General features: G+C 37.1%; 1 pseudogene; it reads right to left on the bottom strand.

Moving 5' to 3' along the window:
• Window positions 1-5,781: 5,781 nt before the first annotated feature.
• On the bottom strand, window positions 5,782-11,165 carry LOC102415450 (annotated as a pseudogene).
• Between the last annotated feature and the right edge of the window lie 485 nt (window positions 11,166-11,650).

The raw sequence follows: 11,650 nt of genomic DNA, 5'->3' as shown, positions 1-11,650 counted from the left end.
TGCCACTGGAAAAAACATAGCTTTGACTAGACGGACCTTTGTTGGCAAAGAAATGTCTCTGCTTTTCAATATGCTATCTAGGTTGGTCATAACTTTTCTTCCAAAGAGTAAGCATCTTTTAATTTCATGGCTGCAGTCACCATCTGCAGTGATTTTGGAGCGCCCCAAATAAAGTCTGACACTGTTGGCACTGTTTCCCCATCTATTTCCCATGAAGTGATGGGACCGGATGCCATGATCTTACTTTTCTGAATGTTGAGCTTTAAGCCAACTTTTTCACTCTCCACTTTCACTTTCATCAAGAGGCTTTTGAGTTCCTCTTCACTTTCTGCCATAAGGGTGGTGTCATCTGCATATCTGAGGTTATTGATATTTCTCCTGGCAATCTTGATTCCAGCTTGTGCTTCTTCCAGCCCAGTGTTTCTCATGATGTACTCTGCATATAAGTAAAATAAGCAGGGTGATAATATACAGCCTTGACGTACTCCTTTTTCTAATTGGAACCACTCTGTTGTTCCATACATACATACACATATACCTATCTTCTTTTTCAGATTGTCTTCCATTATAGGTTATTCCAAAATATTTACTATAGTTCTCTGTGCTGTACAGTAGGCCTTTGTTGTTTATTTAATATATAGTAGTGTATACATAACCCCAAACTCCTAATTTATCCCTCCTCCCCAATCTATCCTCTTTGATAACCACAAGTTTGTATACTATATCTGTGGGTCTATTTTTGTTTTGTAATAAGCTCATTTGTATGATTTTTTTTATTTATCATTTAAGTGATATTGTATGATATTTGCCGTTCTCTGTTTGGCTTACTTATGATAATTTCCGGGTCCTTCCATCTTGCTGCAAATGGTATTATTTTATTCTTTTTTATGTTGAGTAATATTCTGTAATATGTATATACCACATCTTATTTATTTTCAATAGAAGATTTTACTAAATTAGTATCTATTAGATGGGTAAAGGAAGTAATGGAGAAATATATGGAGAGCAACACATGAGGTAGTATGTGCGACCCCATAGAAGACAGCCCACCAGGCTCCCCTGTCCCTGGGATTCTCCAGGCAAGAACACTGGAGTGGGTTGCCATTTCCTTCTCCAATGCATGAAAGTGAAAAGTGAAACTGAAGTCACTCAGTCGTGTCCAACCCTCAGCAACCCCATGGACTGCAGCCTTCCAGGCTCCTCCGTCCATGGGATTTTCCAGGCAAGAGTACTGGAGTGGGGTGCCATTGCCTTCTCCAATTATCTCATTCTTTTTCATGTTGAGTAATATTCTGTAATATGTATATACCACATCTTCTTTATTTTCAATAGAAGATTTTACTAAATTAGTATCTATTAGATGGGTAAAGGAAGTAATGGAGAAATATATGGAGAGCAACACGAGGTAGTATGCATACACACACATGCAGACAAAAGTCATTTAATATTGTGGCTCCTTGGCATGCCATTTAAGATCAAGCACCATTTTGACCTTTCGCTTCCCTTCCCTTCCAATCTCATTTTTCACAATCCTGCCAATCCTAAACCTTCTCAGTTTAGGCAATATTTTAATCATAAAACAGAATTATTAGGTTCTAATTTTGCTTTTCTGTTTTGTTATAGCTTTGTTTTAATTCCTTGAGACTAAAGTTTGTGATCTATTCCTTCTTCATATGCTTAAACTTGTCAGATATTAAAAGAAACAACAAGCCTCCTAAAATAGCAGGTTGAAGGCTTTAGTTGTACTCCTACAATACATTTAAGATATAATATTGAAGCGTTCAAAAAAATGCATTGAAAATCAATGTATCTTTAGGGCTTCAGGACCTTGTATCATAAGGAGAGAACAATTTGGAAGGACATTTTAGCAGTGTGTTCTGTCGTCTGGCTATCTCTTGAACTGGAATAAGTATTTCTGATAATTTAAACATGACAATTGTAGTATAAATAGTTAATTAATTTTCTTTCTCAGCTACTACTATGAAAATAAGACAAAAATTCCAATGAGATAGAACTATGCACAACTAGAATGACTAAATTAAAAAGACTGGAAATGGCAAGTTTTGGCAGGAATGTGTAGCCATTAGAGCCCTTCTTCCCTGCTACTGGGAGTGAAAAATGGTACATCCGCTGTGATAAACACTTTGGCAGTTTCTTAAATTGTTAGCCATACACCTATCATATGATCTAGCCATTGCACTCCTAGGTAATTACACAAGAGAAAAAGAAATATATGTCTATTCCAAGACCTTATATGAATGTTCATAGCAGTATTATTCATAATAGCCATAAATTAGAAACAGCTCAGCTGTCCATCAATAGGTAATGGATAATGGATTAATAGAATTGAGTTATATACATACAATGTACTACTTGTCAGCAATAACATGCAATGATATTAATGAATCTTAAAAGAATTATGCTATGACACAAGCTAGACAAATGACTGCATAATGTATGACTCTATATATGAGATTCTAGAAAAAGCAAAATTATAGAAACAAACAAACAAAAAAATAGATGAGTAGCTTCCAGAACCTGGAAATTTACTACAAAGAAGCATAAGGAAACTTTCTGGGATAATGGACATAGTTTATAGCTTGATTATGATTTTGATTATATGACTGCATACATTTGTCAAAACTCACTGAAATCTGCATTTTTAAGGAGCAAATTATATTTTAAATAAATTATACCTCAAGGATTAAAAAGTAGACGATAGCTTTGGATTGTGTATTTTCTTACTAAGATAGTAAAAAATCAGATTGTAGTCTCTAATAATGCTATAGAATGTGGGGTGAAGTAAACCTGTGACAATTAACCTCATAATAAACAACGCTGCCTTTTGTTCTTCTTATCCCCTAGTAATAAGTCAGGTAGTCAAATCATTAAGGACTCACCTCCAGTTTCCAGTTAGGATGTTTGGTAAGCAGTAGTTTTGCTGTAGATTTCAAGAAAGACCCATTAAGAAAGAGATCAAGGAAATTGGTATGAGGTGGAATTACATTATATCAGTAATAGTGTGTGTGTGTGTGTGTGTGTGTTTTTTTTTTTTTAACAAATATGGGCTTAACTGCTTATTAATCAATGTAGTGGATCATGGCAATTTGTTTTTATTTTTAAATAGAATAAAGGAGAATTGAAGATGTAAGAGTACATCTCAAGTAATAAATATTATTTTGAACTTTTGGCTTATGTGTTTGTGTGTTTATACATATGTATGCATATATATATAATATATATATATATATATATATATATATATATATATGTAACCAAGCAGGACCCTATGAGGCCTTCCCAGAATAGACCTCCATCCATGCCCTCTGCCTGCCTTTTGTATGTAGAAAAACTTCAAAGAATAAATTTAATCAGAGAAATGAGAAAATGCAGAAAGAAAGGAAAACAGTCAAGCAAGAAAAAAATAATAATACTTTAGCCATTAAAAAGTTAAGGACCTTTAGTTCTCCTCAAGGACTGTCTCAGATTATTCTGAAATGGCCAGGTCTGCATTCTTCATGACCATAAACTATATGGTGTGCTTCTATGAGGCGCTAAATGAGGCAAGGAGAATTTACATCCACGAACTCATTTGTATTCTATTTGGGCTTAGATAACTAGGGACTAGTACAGACTTTGCAGCACTTCCTAAATATCTGCTGGTTAAAACTCAGAGTTAATGAGCTTATAAGGACTAACCTAAAGACTTATGACCAGCTGTATGGTGTGATATGAAAGGCATCAGGTTAAACATTATTCCCCCTCAAAAGTCTTCTTTTGAAGTGCAATTATTTTTGAGGAGACTACTAAGAATATTTGATAAAGAGAACTTTATTGGTAATTATTAGTATGTTTGACACTTTCTTTTTCTGGAATAGAAGAGCAGTAAGTGTAGCAGGAAGGCACTTGATATCTAAGACAAATAAAAAGTCTGGCAAATATTTTTAAAATGGTAAGATGGGCTATGGCTACCCAGGTGTCTCAGTGCATAAAGAATCCACCTGTAATGCAGTAAACAGGAGATGCAGGTTTGATCCCTAGATCAGGAAGATCACCTGGAGGAGGGCATGGCAACCCACTCCGTATTCTTGCTTGGAGCATCTTATGGATAGAGGAGCCTGGAGGGCAACAATCCATAGGGTTGCAAAGAGTTGGACATGACTGAAAAGACTGAGCACACACAAGAAGGGCTCTATCAAATTTCATTATCACATAATTTATTTTGTTATACAGATCCAGTTCTAGAGAGCTGTTCAATTTATTTTCCTGATGACCAAGTGATCTTTTCTGTGACTCATAGTCATACCAACTAGCTATCTTTAAGCAAACATATCTGTTTTTGATTACAAGGGGAATTGGGCACAAGTAGATTATCCATGTACCTCTATCCAACCTCCATCACACTCATCCAACTGGAAATATTCTGAACCATCTATGACATCTGTATCTCTATCTCTATCTCTATCTCTATCTCTGTCTATCTACCTATGAATAGCAACACATTCCCATTACAGTTGGAAAATGAGCTTCCTAACAATTAAACACTGAGTTGGGTCAAATTTTTCTAATGACATCCCAATGTGTTCTATAACTTCATTCTTTCACTCTATTATTTGAGATAAATGAAAATAAACACTACTGGCATGGAATAAGAATTGTTTGAGATTCTAGTCAAACAAACAACACTTTGGCTGTTTCTGGCTTATCTTATTATAACAAGGCCGATTCAATTTTTGAAAATTGTATATTATTGGATAGAGTTGGTGTTTATCTCCTGAGTTAAAAGTAAGCATTATGATGTGTTCCTCTCGATGTCCCTATCTCTAAATGACTTCAAGATAACCAATTTCACTGATTCCATGGTATTACGCTAGCTAAGAGATGGCAACCCGTTTTCCTGAAGTATAAGCTCCTTTAAGGCAAGGAGTAGATCTCTGCCTCCTTTGAATTATCAGTGCCAAGTACAGTGTCTGGCACTGTGAAAGGGAACAGGAAATATTTTTATTTACTTTTGTAACCAAAAATTTAATCCCAAGAATTCTCACAAAGCATATTACAAATGACAGCATGAAAAAATATTGCACAGTAACTCAGAGTTCAGCTCTATAATATACGTTTAAATTCGCAGGACGTTTGGTAACTTGAGTAGTCTCAAATGCTTAAATAAAGAATGTCACAAAGAGCCGTGTATTCATATACAGCAATCACAGAAGGAACTTAAGACCTAAAGCAAACTAACTTTCTAAAAACTTCTTAGATTCTACACCAACGGAACAACCTTTGATCCAGTGAAAAGACTAGTAGAATTTTTCAACCTCTAACCTAGCTTAAGGGTGCAGTTTTAATTTTTACCTGCTGGCTTTGTGTTCACAGCAGCTTTTAAAGACTGCTTGCTTCACTGAAGCTGCATACCATATCCCAGCTATCAAAAAGTCTCACGATTTTTGCTAGTTTTTGTTTCCATAATATTAAGCATCACACTTTAGCTGAGCGGGAGATAGAGGTTTATTATCACTTTATGCCAGGCTAAAATTTTAAGAAAATTCAATTTTGCTTAAGGATATGTTGTAAAGTAACAGTTCTTGATATTATATGCCTCATATGATCCATTTCAAACCATAGAGAATTATACCTTGATGTGTCACTGTTCCAACAGACAAACACATGTGAACAGCTAAATTTTTTTTTAATGCACCAAACCTGTGACGTCTTAAACAAAAGTTGGATTTCCTGTCAAATTAAGTTATTTCCTATACACCATTCCTCTTGAAAACTGGTCTTCTATCTCTTTTCATTTGCCCTAGATTGGCTACAAGACCTAGAGAAAGATTGGGATGGCTTGTGAATTCTCTTCTGGGACAGTGATCTCTCTATTTTCTAATTAATTAATTAATTTTAATCAGAGGCTAATTACTTTACAATATTGTAGTGGTTTTAGCCAAACATTGACATGAATCAGCCATGGGTGCACATGTGTCCCCATCCTGAATGCCCTCTCACATGCCTCCCCATTGCATCCCTCGGGGTTGTCCCAGTGCACCAGCTTTGAGTGCCCTATTTCATTCATTGACCTTAGACTAGTGATCTATTTCACATTGGTAATATTACATGTTGCAATGCTATTCTCTCAAATCATCCCATCCTTGCCTTCTTGCACAGAGTCCAAAAGTCTGCTCTTTATATCTATGTCTCTTTTGCTGTCTCACATATAGAGTATTTGTTGCCATCTTTCTAAATTCCATATATATGCATTAATATACTGTATTGGTGTTTTTCTTTCTGACTTACTTCACTCTGGATAATAGGATACAGTTTCATTGACCACATTAGAACTGATTCAAATACATTATTTTTAATAGCTGAGAAAATTCCATTGTGTATATGTACCACAGCATTCTTTTTTCTCTTTTCATTTTATTTATTTACTTTTATTTTAAATAAAGTAATTAGCCTCTAATTAAAATAAATAAATTTAAATTTAACAAAAAAATCATTTGTTCCTTATCTGAAATTCACATTTAAATTTATTTATTTTACTAGGAGGCTAATTACTTTGCAACAAACAGTGTCAGACTTTATTTTTTGGGGCTCCAAAATCACTACAGATGGTGACTGAAGCCATGGAATTAAAAGACGCTTACTCCTTGGAAGGAAAGTTATGACCAACCTAGATAGCATATTGAAAAGCAGAGACATTACTTTGCCAACAAAGGTTCGTCTAGTCAAGGCTATGGTTTTTCCTGTGGTCATGTATGGATGTGAGAGTTGGACTGTGAAGAAGGCTGAGCAGTGAAGAACTGATGCTTTTGAACTGTGGTGTTGGAGAAGACTCTTGAGAGTCCCTTGGACTGCAAGGAGATCCAACCAGTCCATTCTGAAGGAGATCAGCCCTGGGATTTCTTTGGAATGAAGTATCCTAAAGCTGAAACGCCAGTACTTTGGCCACCTCATGCGAAGAGTTGACTCACTGGAAAAAACTCTGATGCTGGGAGGGATTGGGGGAAGGAGGAGAGGGACGACAGAGGATGAGATGGCTGGATGGCATCACTGACTTGATGGACGTGAGTCTGAGTGAACTCCGGGAGTTGGTGATGGACAGGGAGGCCTGGGGTGCTGCGATTCATGGGTTCGCAAAGAGTCGGACACGACTGAGCGACTGATCTGATCTGATTGTATTGGTTTTGCCATACATCAACATGAATCCACCACGGGTGTACACGTGTTCCCCATCCTGAACCCCCCTCCCACATCCCTCCCCATAGCATCCCTCTGGGTCATCCCAGTGCACCAGCCCCAAGCATCCGGATCCTGCATCGAACCTGAATTGGTGATTCGTTTTTTATATGATATTATACATGTTTCAATGCCATTCTCCCAAATCATCCCACCCTCTTGCTCTCCCACAGAGGCCAAAACACTGTTATATACATCTATGTCTCTTTTGCTGTCTCGCATACAGGGTTATCATTACCAGCTGTCTAAATTCCATATATATGCGTTAGTATACTGTGTTGGTGTTTTTCTTTCTGGGTTTCTTCACTCTGTATAATATGCTCCAGTTTCATCCACCTCATTAGAACTGACTCAAATGTATTCTTTTTAATGGCCGAGTAATATTACATTGTGTATATGTACCACAGCTTTCTTAACCATTCGTCTGCTGATGGACATCTAGGTTGCTTCCATGCCCTGGCTATTATAAACAGTGCTGTGATGAACATTGAGGTACACGTGTCTCTTTCAATTCTGGTTTCCTCGGTGTGTATGCCCAGCAGTGGGATTTCTGGGTCATAAGGCAGTTCTATTTCCAGATAGGAATCTCCACACTGTTCTCCGTAGTGGCTGTACTAGTTTACATTCCCACCAACAGTGTAAAAGGGTAAGAGGGGTCCCTTTTCTCCACACCCTCTCCAGCATTTATTGCTTGTAGACTTTTGGATAGCAGCCATTCTGACTGGCGTAAAATGGTACCTCATTGTGCTTTTGATTTGCATTTCTCTGATAATGAGTGATGTTGAGCATCTTTCCATGTGTTTGGTAGCCATCTGTATGTCTTCTTTGGAGAAAGGTCTGTTTAGTTCTTTGGCCCATTTTTTGATTGTGTCATTTATTTTTCTGGAATTGAGCTGCAGGAGTTACTTGCATATTTTTGATATTAGTTGTTTGTCAGTTGCTTCATTTGCTATTATTTTCTCCCATTCTGAAGGCTGTCTTTTCACCTTGCTTATAGTTCCTTTGTTGTGTAGAAGCTTTTAATTTTAACAAGGTCCCATTTGTTTATTTTTGCTTTTATTTCCAATATTCTGGGAGGTGGGTCATAGAGGATCCTGCTGTGATTTATGTCAGAGTGTTTTGCCTATGTTCTCCTCTAGGAGTTTTACAGTTTCTGGTCTGACGTTTAGATCTTCAATCCATTTTGAGTTTATTTTTGTGTATGGTGTTAGAAAGTGTTCTAGTTTCATTCTTTTACAAACGGTTGACCAGTTTCCCCAGCACCACTTGTTATAGAGACTGTCTTTTCTCCATTGTATATTTTGCCTCCTTTGTCAAAGATAAAGTATCCATAGGTGTGTGGGTTTATCTCTGGGCTTTCTATTTTGTTCCATTGATCCATATTTCTGTCTTTGTGCCAGTACCATAGTGTCTTGATGACTGTGTCTTTGTAGTAGAGCCTGAAGTCAGGCAGGTTGATTCCTCCAGTTCCATTCTCCTTTCTCTAGATTGCTTTGGCTATTCGAGGTTTTTTGTATTTCCATACAAATTCTGAAATTATTTGTTCTAGCTCTGTGAAAAATACCATTGGTATCTTGATAGGGATCACATTAAATCTGTAGATTGCTTTGGGTAGTATACTCATTTTCACTATATTGATTCTTCCGATCCATGAACATGGTATATTTCTCCATCTATTGATGTCCTCTTTAATTTCTTTCACCAGTGTTTTATAGTTTTCTGTATATAGGTCTTTAGTTTCTTTAGGTAAATATATTCCTAAGTATTTTATTCTTTTCTTTGCAATGGTGAATGTAATTGTTTCCTTAATTTATCTTTCTATCTTTTCATTATTATTGTATAGGAATGCAAGGGTTTTTTTGCGTGTTAATTTTATATCCTGCAACTGTACTATATTCATTGATTACCTGTAGTACTCTTCTGATGGAGTCTTTAGGGTTTTCTATGTAGAGGATCATGTAATCTGCAAAGAGTGAGAGTTTTACTTCTTCTTTTCCAATTTGGATTCCTTTTATTTCTTTTTCTGCTCTGATTGCTGTGGCCAAAACTTCCAAAACTATGTTGAATAGTAGTGGTGAAAGTGGGCACCCTTGTTTTGTTCTTGACTTTAGGGGAAATGCTTTCATTTTTTCACCATTGAGGATAATGTTTGCTGTGGGTTTTTCATATATAGTTTTTATTATGTTGAGGTATGTTCCTTCTATTCCTGCTTTCTGGAGAGTTTTTATCATAAATGGATGTTGCATTTTGTCAAAGACTTTCTCTGCATCTATTGAAATAATCATATGTCTTTTATTTTTCAATTTGTTAATGTAGTGTATCACATTAATTGATTTGTGGATATTGAAGAATCCTTGCATCCCTGCAATAAAGCCCACTTGGTCATGGTATATGATCTTTTTAATGTGTTGTTGGATTCTGATTGTTAGCATTTTATTAAGGATTTTTGCATCTATGTTCATCAGTGATATTGGTGTGTAGTTTTCTTTTTTGTGTACCACAGCTTTCTTATCCATTTGTCTGCAGATGGACATCTAGGTTGCTTCCATGTCCTAGCTATTGTAAACAGTGCTGCAATGAGTATTGGCGCACACGTGTCTCTTTCAATTCCCATTGCCTTGGTGTGTGTGCCAAGCACTGGGATTGCTGGGTCATATGGCAGTTCTATTTGCAGTTTTTTAAGGAATCTCTATACTGTTCTCCATAGTGGCTGTACTAGTTTGCATTCCCACCAACAGTGTAAGAGGGTTCCCTTTTCTCTGCACCCTTTCCAGCATTTATTGCTTGTAGACTTTTTGATAGCAGCTATTCTGACTGGGGTGAGATGGTACTTCATTGTGGTTTTGATTTGCATTTCTCTGATAACGCATGGTGTTGAGCATCTTTTCGTGTGTTTGTTAGCCATCTGTATGTCTTCTTTGGAGAAAGGTCTGTTTAGTTCTTTGGCCCGTTTTTTGATTGGGTCATTTATTTTTCTGGAATTGAGCTGCTTGTGCTGCTTGCATATTTTTGAAATTAATTCTTTGTCAGTTGCTTCACTTGCTATTATTTTCTCCTATTCTGAAGGCTGTCTTTTCACATTGCTTATAGTTTCCTTTGTTGTGCAAAGACTTTTAAGTTTAATTAGGTCCCATTTTTTAATTTTTGCTTTTATTTCCATTACTCTGGCAGGAGGATCATAGAGGACCCTGCTGTGATTTATATCAGAAAGTGTTTTGCCTATGTCCTCCTCTAGGATTTTTATGGTTTCTGGTCTTACATTTAGATCTTTAATCTATTTTAAGTTTATTTTCGTGTATGGTGTTAGAAAGTGTCCTAGTTTCATTCTTTTACAAGTGGCTGACCAGTTTTCCCAGCTCCATTTGTTAAAGAGATTGTCTTTTCTCTGTTGTATATTCTTGCCTCCTTTGTCAAGGATAAGGTATCCACAGGTGTGTGGATTTTTCTCTGGGCTTTCTATTTTGTTCCATTGATCTATATTTCTGTCTTTGTGCCAGTACCATACTGTCTTGATGACTGTATCTCTCTCTTATCCCATCTCTAGAAAAAGATCTGCTCCAGCAGTGGGAGAAGCTTCTCCATCTAGGAGATCTGCATCCAAGGTGGAGGACTCCTCCTCTGATAATAATCTCAAAGGTGGTGACCCTAAGAAGGAGGTAGGGCATGATTTTGACTCCTCTTTCCACCATTCGACAGTTACACTTCACTGGGCAGCCACACAGTTTTCCCCCATCTAGTTCTCAGACAGCATCAGCTACATCGTGGGGATCTTCAAATTCAACAAAAGCAAAGCTGGGAGTGTTCCAAGCAACCCAGACCCTTCAGAGTGGACCATAATTGTCAAAAGCTCGCTCCAATTCAGACTCGTTACCTTTATTTCCAGGATTACCTACATAAACTTTACAGTCCAATGAATAGGAATCATGGTACATTTAGAGATCTTAGGTTAGAAATGCAGAGGTACAAATCCATACAACCTAAGCTAACTTTTCCCAGTTTGTTCCCTTCCACCTGGCACTCCAGGATCCTCTCTCACACCCCACATCCACGAAATGTCGAACCAACTCCTCCTTGCCCTTATTTATATGTTATACATACTGGAGTCACATGATCTGATGGGCTCACCCAGTGAGAGGTGGAGGAGGTCGAGACATAATGGCTACAAGTGCTGTGAAAACTGAGGTTGCTAGGAGCATTCTCTGGTCATACCTCCTTGCCTGTGGACACGGGTGGTGTCAGGCTTCTGGTTAGGCCTTCTGTTAGGCCCAGAGCTCCCTCAGGGTTAATCCCCACTTGATGACATCCAAGTTCAGAAATCTTTTTAAATTAACTGCTTCAACTGTTTTATATGAGCTGACAGATGGAGAAAGGGATAAACGGGAATGATCATATATAAAAAATAAGTTAGAGCCAGGGA

Source organism: Bubalus bubalis, chromosome X, assembly GCF_019923935.1.
Source record: "Bubalus bubalis isolate 160015118507 breed Murrah chromosome X, NDDB_SH_1, whole genome shotgun sequence".
In the NCBI taxonomy this organism is placed as follows: domain Eukaryota; kingdom Metazoa; phylum Chordata; class Mammalia; order Artiodactyla; family Bovidae; genus Bubalus; species Bubalus bubalis.
Note: the sequence above shows the minus strand (reverse complement) of the source record. Positions and strands in the feature narration are given on the sequence as shown.